General features: G+C 38.1%; 1 pseudogene; it reads left to right on the top strand.

Annotated features, from left to right (window-relative positions):
• The first annotated feature begins 1,856 nt into the window (after window positions 1–1,856).
• Window positions 1,857–9,096, top strand: LOC110314984 (annotated as a pseudogene).
• Window positions 9,097–10,902: the final 1,806 nt, after the last annotated feature.

Here is a 10,902-nt window from a genome sequence, read left to right as displayed (position 1 = left end):
TATACTTAATATTGTTTACATATGCTTAGGACAGTGTGGAAACTCCTGATTGGATATGCAATCAGAAACTCATAACTATGCTCCGGGCTGAGCAGTGACTGGCAGAACCCNNAAAGCACATGCGCACTTTGCTTACTCACAAGGAAAACACACAGGGAGCCAGCACTGTCTTGTGGTGGCGATTCATTCTGGCTTCCCACATTAAAGAGTTAAAACTGATTTCAGTTTTTGAATGTGATTTCCTTTAAATGCATCTCTGCTATTGTCTCTTAATTGTTTTCATTCCCCAATACTTCCCAGTCATTGAAATTATTTTTCACTTTTCAAAAGTGCTGTTGATTATTTATTTCTGTTTAGAGCATTATCTCCTGTACCATAGGCTGGCTCATACTCTGTAATTTAAAATTAATTTGAACTTCCAATCCTGTCTCTGCTGCCACATGCTTGGATGTCAGTCCTGCAATTCCCCCAGCCTGGGCCTTGACTGTGCATTGAAAGGAAAGATAGGCCAGTAAATGATTGTCATCGAACTTCTTTTTTTATTTGGGACTGTCAAATGAAGCTGTACCTATGCAAGAATTGAATTTTTTAACAAACTTTGAAATGTGTTTAGTCACATCCCAAAAAGGGACGGAACAAAAGAAGTTGATAATATCTCTACTTTGACAGTACTTAACATTAGCATCGAGGTAATCAATATTAGATGATTGATAACTGTCCTGCTGGCCCATTTTTCTATCCAATCCCAGGCAATCAAGAATCTGGATTAAAAAGCTGAAGTTGCTGAAACGTCAAATTACTGTAGTTACACTAGTTCTACCAAGAATAATATCTAGGTAATGATTGTGTTCCTACCAAATGGGACAGTTTATTTTTCCAAGTTTTTTTTTTTTTTTTTTTTTTTGAGACAGGGTTTCTCTGTATACTCTGTATAGCCCTGGCTGTCCTGGAACTCACTTTGTACACCAGGCTGGCCTTGAACTCAGAAATCTGCCTGACTCTGCCTCTGCCTCCCTAGTGCTGGGATTAAAGGCCTGCGCCACCATGCCCAGCTATTTTTCCAAGTTTTAAGATGATCCTCCTGAGAAAATAGGCGTGTGTAATACTTGGTGTGCTCTAATACAAATCCCTCCTCTCTGGAGTACATAATCATCAAGCCCTTTTTGACTTTTTTTTTTTTGTTACCACGAAGTAGGGAAACAGTTTAATACATAATATAGAACAATTAGTTTCATTCATATGACCATCTAGAAAAAGCAACTTAATTTTCAGACTCAAGGCTTATTAATTATTGTCCTTTTTCATGTGTATTTTTTAATTATTTTATTAGATATTTTCTTCATTCACATTTCAAGTGCTATCCTGAATGTCTCCTATACCCTCCCCCCCACCCTGCTCCCCTGCCCACTCAGTCCCACTTCTTGATCCTGGTGTTCCCCTGTATGGGGCATATAAAGTTTGCAAGACCAAGGGGCCTCTCTTCCCAATGATGGCCGACTAGGCCATCTTCTGCTATATATATGCAGCTAGAGACATGAGCTCTGGAGGTAATGGTTAGTTCATATTGTTGTTCCACGTATAGGGTTGCAGACGCCTTCAGTTCCTTGGGTAATTTCTCTAGCTCCACCTTTTTGACTTTCAAAACTATATTTTTCCATTATACTTACAGCATTTCCACCATCTCTCTTGTGTCCAAATCCCTCCATACACAACTTATTGTTTTTCATCTAAGGGCCATATTTGCTTGAACAACAGTTACTGTTTGAGTGTGACCTATGTTTGCCTGCAGGACTTCCCAGCTGTGAGGCAAATTGATGGCTGAACTGAATGTAGGTGTGTAAGAGAATGTACACATCATGTCCCTTAAAGAAGAAGACATGCTCTGGAAAACTGTAAGATCTTCATAACTACAAATTTCCTAGACTAGGACCCTGTCTGAACCCATTGTGGAATAGCAGAGCTCAGTAGACCTGGACTGTATGAGTCATTTGAACTCTTCTCATCTAGTAGCAATGCTGCTACTGTCCTGAGGTCCAGTAGGGTGACCCTAGATAGTGATGGACTCTGGAAAGAGCTAACACTCAGTAGCTACAATAGGAGGCACCTTGTGGGTTCATTCTAAGATTCTCCTCTGAAACAGTCCTACAAGTGTAGGACCCCCTTTCGGGAACCCCACTCGAGTCTCAGGAAAGGGCCCACCCAAGGAAACATGAGAGACCATCTTGATGCAAACACACGAGGTAGTTTAATGGCGGAGCTCCGGGCTGATTCGTATCTCACACAGGAGACAGAGGAATCAATCATGAGGCTTGAAAGCTAGGGCTTTTTATAGGGAGAGGGTCGGGACTAGGGGGAATTGGCGCAGTTTCACCCGATTGCTCATTTGAACATCAGCAAAAACTATTACACATCGGCAGAATAGTACGTGCAAGTCAGGATGTCAGGAGTCCCGAGGGCCGGATGCTTATGTAGGTCAGTGGAGCATCTGGTTAACATATAACTTCAAACTATGTCAGGAGGGCAAGGGGCCGAAGGAGGTGCTGGGCTAGATGGCTGGTGACTCAGCCAAGATAGCTCGGACAAATTCCTGCATTCTTCTTTTTTCTTTATGGCCAGTCAGCCCCAGGAATGTTTTAACAACGGACCTGCCTGGACATTCTCTGGGCCTGTTCCACTATGTTCTCAGCCTAAGGCTTCTAAGATCACAAACAACTTTTTCTTTGGACTATTTGACATAAGTTACATGAATCACAGGCCTTAAATTTCATTTCCCTTCACAAGCAATACTATTGCACTGACGAGCAAACACTCTGAGAGTTGAAGCAAGATATGGCGTTTAAATGGGAATGCACCCATTGCTCCTATGCTGAATACTTATTTTTCAGTACCTGGAAATCTTTGGGAAAAGCAGGGGGAATGTCTGGGATAATCATTCTGGGGAATTGGGGTGACACCTACCTCTGTATCAAAGGTTGGGGAGGTTTGCTACCACCAATAGCAAAATGCTCATAAAATAACCCACTTGCAGATTTTGGATTCAAGGCAGGTATTTTACCTGCTTCACAGAGAAGACACGGTATTTTATTGTCCTCTTTATCTGTGGATGATTTGTGCTCCCCAAGTGATATTGCTTACTAAACAGTGGAACACTCAAGTAGGATAATTGGCCCCAGGCAATGAGTTCCTATTTGGCTAATCAATGCAACATGAGCAGTACTTCAACCATATAAACATATCCAATAAAAATGCAATCAGCAAGTTTTATTTATGTATTTGAGTCTTCATAGTCACACATATGTAACAAAGAAGAAACTGTCAGGGAAGAATTTAGGATGAGGATGGGAAAAGCAAGGGGGTAAATTGTTGAAGGATATTTGAATATAGTTCATAGAAAACCTAACTGGTAGTAAAATATACAAGCTTAGGAAGACATTTCCTTTTCAGATGCAGCTAGGTATGTCCAGAAACCTTGTAGTTTGGGTGTGGCTCTGAAAGCCAAAGCCTCAGTAGAAGAGAATGCTGAAGAATGGAATGTTCATGCCTATTGTAGGGCAAATTGCTTGGGAAGAGTCTTGTGGTCTTTGCTTGTTGACTTGAGGCAAAGTCAGTTGACTGGCACTGACTTTGAGGAGCTCCACAATAAAGTTGAAAAGTTTTGGGCCCCTACAGACTTGGACTGGATCCTTCCACCACCACCACCACCACCACCACCGTGAACTGACCTCTTAGAGCCTGCCAAGGGTGTAGTGAGGGAGATAGAGGCTTCTTTTATAGCAATTAGACATTTGAGAGCTCTCCTTGGTGGGCACTCTCTTCAGACTCTGTCATCTTACAATTGCGTCATGGAAAAAGAGGGTTAAGAAATAGCAGGACAAAAATGAAACAGGATTTGAGGAAAGAAAGCGATGGAGCCCACATATGTTTCAGTGAGCTCAAGAGAAAGGTAGAGTTGCTAGGTAAAAGGGCATAGATAGAAGGAAAATTTTGAGCATCTAGCAGTTTAGTTGTACATTCAAGCTTGTAAATAGATATTTTGCATATGGGTAAGGAAATGAAGTTAGCTCACTAGGCTTGCTTATTTTTACCAATCCTCCGACCTCATTTGTCTTAATTGGGAGGATTAACATGGAGGATTTGTAGAAGCCCAACTAGATGCAATTCCTTGTTGAGTTGGGATTTGAGTGTCTATAGACTCAATCCATTTCCTCTTCTTTCTGTTTATTTGGTTTTGCTTGAAATTCATCCTTCAGCTTCCTTTTTATGTCCTTCCTTCCTGTCATAACTTCCCCATAATCTACATCTGTCCTTAAATTGCATTAGATACAGTAGAAGCAATGGGTAGTTATTCAGTGCCAAGCCATTTGGCTTAACAAATGTTTTGTATTTTTTAAATTTTCTTTTTTTGTTTTTGAAGACATTTTTCTTTGTGGTCCTAGGTGTCCCCAAATTAGTCCTGTATGTCAGCCAGGCCTTGAATGTAGAGATCAAATTGATTGTAGCTTCAAGTGCAGGGATCAAATGAGGGCCACCATGACTGGCATTTTTTTAGATTATTATTTTCAGATGGGCCTATAATGTACGTGTCTTCATATGTCAGGAATATGCATTGGGCTGAGCTTCACCCATCTCTTGATGTTTTAAATTTTGCAGACATTCTATTTCCCATGGTGCCACATACTCATGATGTTAATACTGCTGAGACGTCTCAGTCATCACAGGGCAGATGCTGACTACCTTTCTACCTGTCGTGTTTGTTGTCACTTATATTAGGAAGAACAAGAGTCTTTTGCCTATATGCATGAATATACACCTCATGTGTGCCCAGTCCTCACAGTGGAAAGAAGATGGCCTGAGACATCCTGAGTGTGGAATAATAGATAGGTGTGAGCCCTGTATAAATACAGGCAATTGAGCTCACTTATTTGCAGGACAAGCAAGAGCTCTTCATGTTGCCTGTAGCCTTTTAGTTCTTGTCAGGGACACTTACAACCCCTATGTCCTGGTTACATTGGGTATGTGGTTGAAAGTCATACACACACACACACATACACACACACACACACACACACACACACACACACACACACACACATTTTACCCTGCCTTATGGTTCAGGGGCTGGGCTTTTCCAAGTCTCCCCCAGCTAGTGTGTCCATTCCTTTACTCCTTGCTCAATACTCTATATCTGTCCTTAGCTTAGTTCTTCTGTTACCCTCTCCTTACTCAACATCTTAAATCTGCTCTCAGCTTAGTTACATTTTGAGAACCCCACCTGAGGAAATGGCCAATGACCACTCTCCCTAGGATTTCACATGGATGGTGACTCTCCTCCAAAGGATGNCAAATCTCTCTTTCCTGTCTCCTCCTTCTCTTTCCTCACCTTTGCAAACCTACAAGTCCCACCCCTCCCACCCATCCTTTGGCTGCTGTCAACTTTATAGATCATTAAAAAACCACTTAGAGACAAGGACCTTCAGGAATTACTGGTGTATTCCCAGTCAGAGCATCAGAACCATGCCTTATAATTCCTTGCTGATCTCTCTCTCCCGCCATATGTTGTTTACATCTAATCATCATTAACATTGTGAACATTTTCTTCTGTCCAATTGTAATTGTTTAAACATATATTCCCTTTTGGTAATCTTACTAAGGTTACAGTTTAAACCAGTGCACATCAGTTTCTGGAGGAGGAAGAATACAGAATTGGATTGTATGTATGATTCATTTACATATTTAACTAAAATCCTATAAATTCTTTCGATCTTTCCAGTTTGGTTGGTTAATTCTGGCAGGGAACACAGGGTCTTACTATGTACCATTGTCTGTCCCAGAACTCACTATATACATCACACTGCTATCTGACTCAATGCGATACTGCTATGTAGTGTTAAAGGCCTATGCCAATAGACCCAGCTTGCCTACTGATGTTTATAGTTAGTAATTGTTAATGTTAGTACACATTTCTTTGATGTGTGGTAAGCACTATGGATCTTGTAGAGCTTCTCTCTTTATATCGATAATTGACATTACTCTAGACAGGCTACATCCTATTCAGAGGGCTGAGAAATGACAGGGGTGAACCTCTTTATTTAGTTTCCTTTTAATATGACTTGGTAGTTAACAGTAGAGTTTCTGTGTAAGGAAATAAGTGGGTCAGGTCCCAGATTTATATGAACACATTGTCTAGGAAGAATACCTGTCCAATGTTGTCTCTATTGTCCTCTCTTTTGTACTCATGTATGGGATACTTTAGAATGCCATGACATATGAGGATGGCCATGTGAACTTCACTCAGGAAGAGTAGGCTTTGCTGGATCCTTCCCAGAAAAAGCTCTACAAAGATGTCATGCTGGAGACCTACAGAAACCTCAGTGCTGTAGGTAAGACTGTGAATCCCTTCCCTGTTTTAGAATTGGAGAAAACATTTTCTTTCTTTTGATGTCCTTATGTAATTTCAATTGAGATGGATGAAGAATGTTGTGAACAAATCATGCACGACTCTAAGGTTTGCTGAAGATAGTAACTTACTTTTTATAAAATTTCTATACATGCATTTTCTATTACTCTATTTTAGGCTTTAATTGGGAAGTTCAAAATATTGAAGAACATTGTCAAAGATCTAGAAGACTCAGAAGGTAATTTTCATGTGCAAGTTCATACAAATGTATCTCTGAAGAAAATGTAATCTGTGCATAAAGTTTTAAAGAAAAGCAACAGTATAAATAAGCACATATTGGAGTCTATTGATGATTGTTACATTCTAACAAAACCATGGTCTTCAATGTCCTGTATCTGATTTGTTTTTGCAAGGCTTTCCTTTAAGAAAGAGGGCATGGAAACAATGCCTTAGTGTATATCCACATTTGTAACAAAGCCATATTAGAGCTGTACTATACAACTGAAAGTCCCTTTCTGATAATTTTGTAAAAGATATACACATTGAATAGTTGATAAATATATTACCAAAAGCTTCTAAGAAGCAAATAGTCATAGTAAAGCTGGGGTCACACATATATTAATAGTACAGTGCTAAGTTTAGTGAGACAGGCAAGTTAAGGGAGGTAAGAAGGATGTTGTGCAGTAACCTTAATCCCTATATCACATGTCTATGTGGAATAGAATGTCAAGCTCTGTGAATGTTATATTCAAACATTTCATTTGTTACTTTTCCTTTCATAGGTATAGAATACATCCTAATGGATACAAACCATGTATACAAAAGGGATATTGATGGAAACTATGTATCTATCTATCTTTCTTTTTTTTCTCTCTCTCTTTCTCTCACCAATACCAATTAGAAGATATATAGTGGGTGCCAGTTAGAATAGACTTTTTGAACATGATACAAGTTTACAGTTTATTGTTTTTCCAACTTCTTTAGCAATACATCAACAACCTCATTCTGTAGAAAATTCTCTTGAGTACTAGGAATATTAGAAATGCTTCTCTTTCTCCTGGTTCATTTTGCAAATATATTATGACCCACAGTTTAGGAAAAATTGGAATACAATTAGTGTGGTAAAGCTCTGTGTTCTTCCACTTTTCTTCAAGTATGGGAAAAACCTTTTATAGAAAAAGAATAGGCAAAGCTGAGCAATGTAATAAATGCTCATACCATCTCAGCTATCTTTGATGAAAACAAAGTTATAAAATCTTAAGGTCTGATGCCTCTTTATACTTAGACAATTAGTAACATTAAATCACACAGAAGAAAGTATTCAGCAGTGTGATAAAGCTTTCAAATGTGCCACTTATCTTCTCAGGCATGAAAAAAGTCAGAGTGCAGAAATACCATCTGAATATACTCAATGTGGTAAAGCCTTTGCTTTACATTCTCACAGTCAGGCTCAAAGGCATGAAAGGAGTCATACAGAAAAGAACCCACATGAAGTTATTCAGTGTGTTGAAGCCTTTGCACCTAATATGATTTGCCAAGTATATAACAAAACACAAACTGGACAGAAACCTTATGAATGTAATCTATGTGGTATAGTGTTTCAAAATCACAGTCATCTTAAGAAGCATGAAAGAATTCATACCGGAGAGAAACCCTACAACTATAATGAATGTGATAAAGCCTTTGCACAACACATTCATCTTAAAAGGCGTGAAAGAATTCATACTGGATATAAACCCTACAAATGCAATCAATGTGGTAAAGTTTTCTTGCATTCCCAGAGTCTTCAAATGCATGGAAGAATTCATAATGGAGAGAATCTGTACAAATGTAAGGAATGTGATAAAGCCTTTTCATGACACAGTAACCTCCAGAGTCACAAAAGCACACATACAGGAGAGAAATCCTTCAAATGTATTGAATGTGATAAAGCCTTTTCACAACACAGTAGCCTCCAGACACATAGAAACATTCATACTGGAGAGAAACCCTATGAATATTGTCAATGTGGTAAAGTATTTGTGTAACACAGTCATTTCCTACAACATAAAAGCACACATACTGGATGGTAATACAATTAATGTGAGAAAGCCTTTTCACAACACAGTCATCTTAAAAGCCATGGGAGAACACATACAGGAAAGAAACTCTACAAATATAATCGATGTGCTAAAGCTTTTACAAATCTTAGTCATCTTAAAAGAAAATATTTGTCCTGGAGAGAAACCCTGCAAATGTAAGCAATGTGATAAAGCCTTTCCAGAAAATAGTATTCCACAAAACCATAAAAGAAATCATACTGGAGAGAAACCATAAAACTGTTCAATGTGATAAAGCCTTTTTGCAATACAGTAATTTCCAAATACATAAAAGAATTCATACAGGAGTAATATCCTACAAATGTATTCAATATGATCAAGCCTTTTCCCAACATAATAGTCTCCACATACATTAAACAATACATACTGGAGAGAAACCCTATAAATGTAATCAATTGTGATAAAATCATTACAAACCACAGTCATTTTAAAAAGCTTGGAAGCATTCATACTGGAGAGAAATCCTGCAGATATAATCTATGTGAGAAAGCCTTTTCCCAACATTATAATTTAGAAAATCATAAAAGAAGACATACTGGAGAGAATCTTTACAAATATAATCAGTGTGAGAAAGCCTTTGTACAGTGCAATCATTTTTGAATGTATAAATGAACATATTGGAGAGAATCACCATGAATATGATCATAGACTTAATTATCATGAACATATTTGTATTGGGAAGAAAAGTGAATATAAGCAGTGTGGTAAAGCCTGTGCCTAGCACAGTTATCTAATAATGCAGCACGGAGCACATACTGGAGACAGACAGACAGACAGACAGACACACAAGCACACACAGAGTGAGAGACTTTACTGCACAATGTTCACTAAGTGATGAAACTTTGCATATCACAGTCTCCTTTGAACACATAAAACAGCATATAATGTATCTCAGAATGCGTAAAAGAACATACCTGTGAGAGAAACCCTGTATGAATAATGTGGTAAGAACTTTGCAGGTGATATTTATCTCATAATGTATAAAATAACATAGACTTGTGAGAAACCTCACGAAAATAGCAATGTGGTAAAGCTTGTGTGTGCACCAGTCATTTTCAAAGTCATGAAAAAAATCTATCTCCAGAGAAACCCTATATATGTAATCAGTGTGGTAAAGTTTTGCACTTTGCAGTATCTTTATACAAGAGTAAAACGTCTATCAGGTGATCAATCTGTTAAAGATTGCATGTCACAATAGTCTTTCAAGATCTAAAAAAAACCTCACAATTAAGGCAATCTATGATTCTGATGGAATTACACAAAATATTCGTTCTTGAGAAAAACTCTAGCAAGTGCATATGAAATAACTCATTTAGGTGTTAATTGATATTGTGTATTAGTGCCTTTACTGTTGCTGTCATGAAATGACTAAGGTATTGTAGAAAAAATGTATTCTCCATCCAGGGAGTCTACCTTACCTTTGACTATTTATTTTCCAGGTATAGACACACACAACCTTTATATTTATAATAAGCCTTAATCAGCACAAGAGATTTGCTGATACCTATCTTCTATGCTATTATGTCTATTTCTCAGCCAATAAACATGAACATATTTGTATAGGCAAGAATCCTTCTGAGTATAAGCAGTGTTGTAAAGCCTATGTGATGCAAAGTTATCTCCTAATGCAGCAAGGAGCACATACTGGAGAGACAGACAGACAGAGAGATAGAGAGAGACGGTATAAATATACACAATGTGCTAAACCTTTGCATATCACAGTTATCTTTGAATACATAAAAGAGCACATAGTATATCTCAGAATACACAAAAGCCACAGTGGAGAGAGAAACTCTGTGTGAATAATGTGGCCATATTATTCACACAGTGCTTTGCTGTTGACATTTATCTTATAATGTATAAATTAACACAGACTTGTAAGAAGCCTGATAAAAATAAGGAATGTGGTAAATCTTGTGTGTGCAGCAGTCATTTTTTCTTGAGAAAAATATATGCTGCAGGGTAACCCTGTAAATGGAACCACTGTGGATGAATTTTGTACATCAAAGTGTCTGTATGCGAGAGTAAAACCTTTAGCACGTACTAGATCAGTTAAAGTTTGCATGTCACAGTAATCTTTTTTTATAAATACTCTTTTTTTAAGATTTTTATTTATTATTATATGTAAGTATGCTGTAGCTGTCTTCAGACACACCAGAAAGGGTATCAGATCTCATTACAGATGGTTGTGAGCCACCGTGTGGTTGATGGGATTCGAACTCAGGACCTTCAGAAGGACAGTCATTGTTCTTAACCCCTGAGCCGTTATTTTAGAACTTTAAAGAATTCAAAAATAAGGGAATCTATGACTCTGATGGACATGGTCCAATCTTTGGCCAACCCAGTTATACTAACTTACACAACATTTTCTTGAGAAAAACTCTAGCAAGTGTCAAGTATCTGCTC

The sequence above is a fragment of the Mus pahari genome, unplaced genomic scaffold (genome assembly GCF_900095145.1).
Source record: "Mus pahari unplaced genomic scaffold, PAHARI_EIJ_v1.1 scaffold_5705_1, whole genome shotgun sequence".
In the NCBI taxonomy this organism is placed as follows: domain Eukaryota; kingdom Metazoa; phylum Chordata; class Mammalia; order Rodentia; family Muridae; genus Mus; species Mus pahari.
Note: the sequence above shows the minus strand (reverse complement) of the source record. Positions and strands in the feature narration are given on the sequence as shown.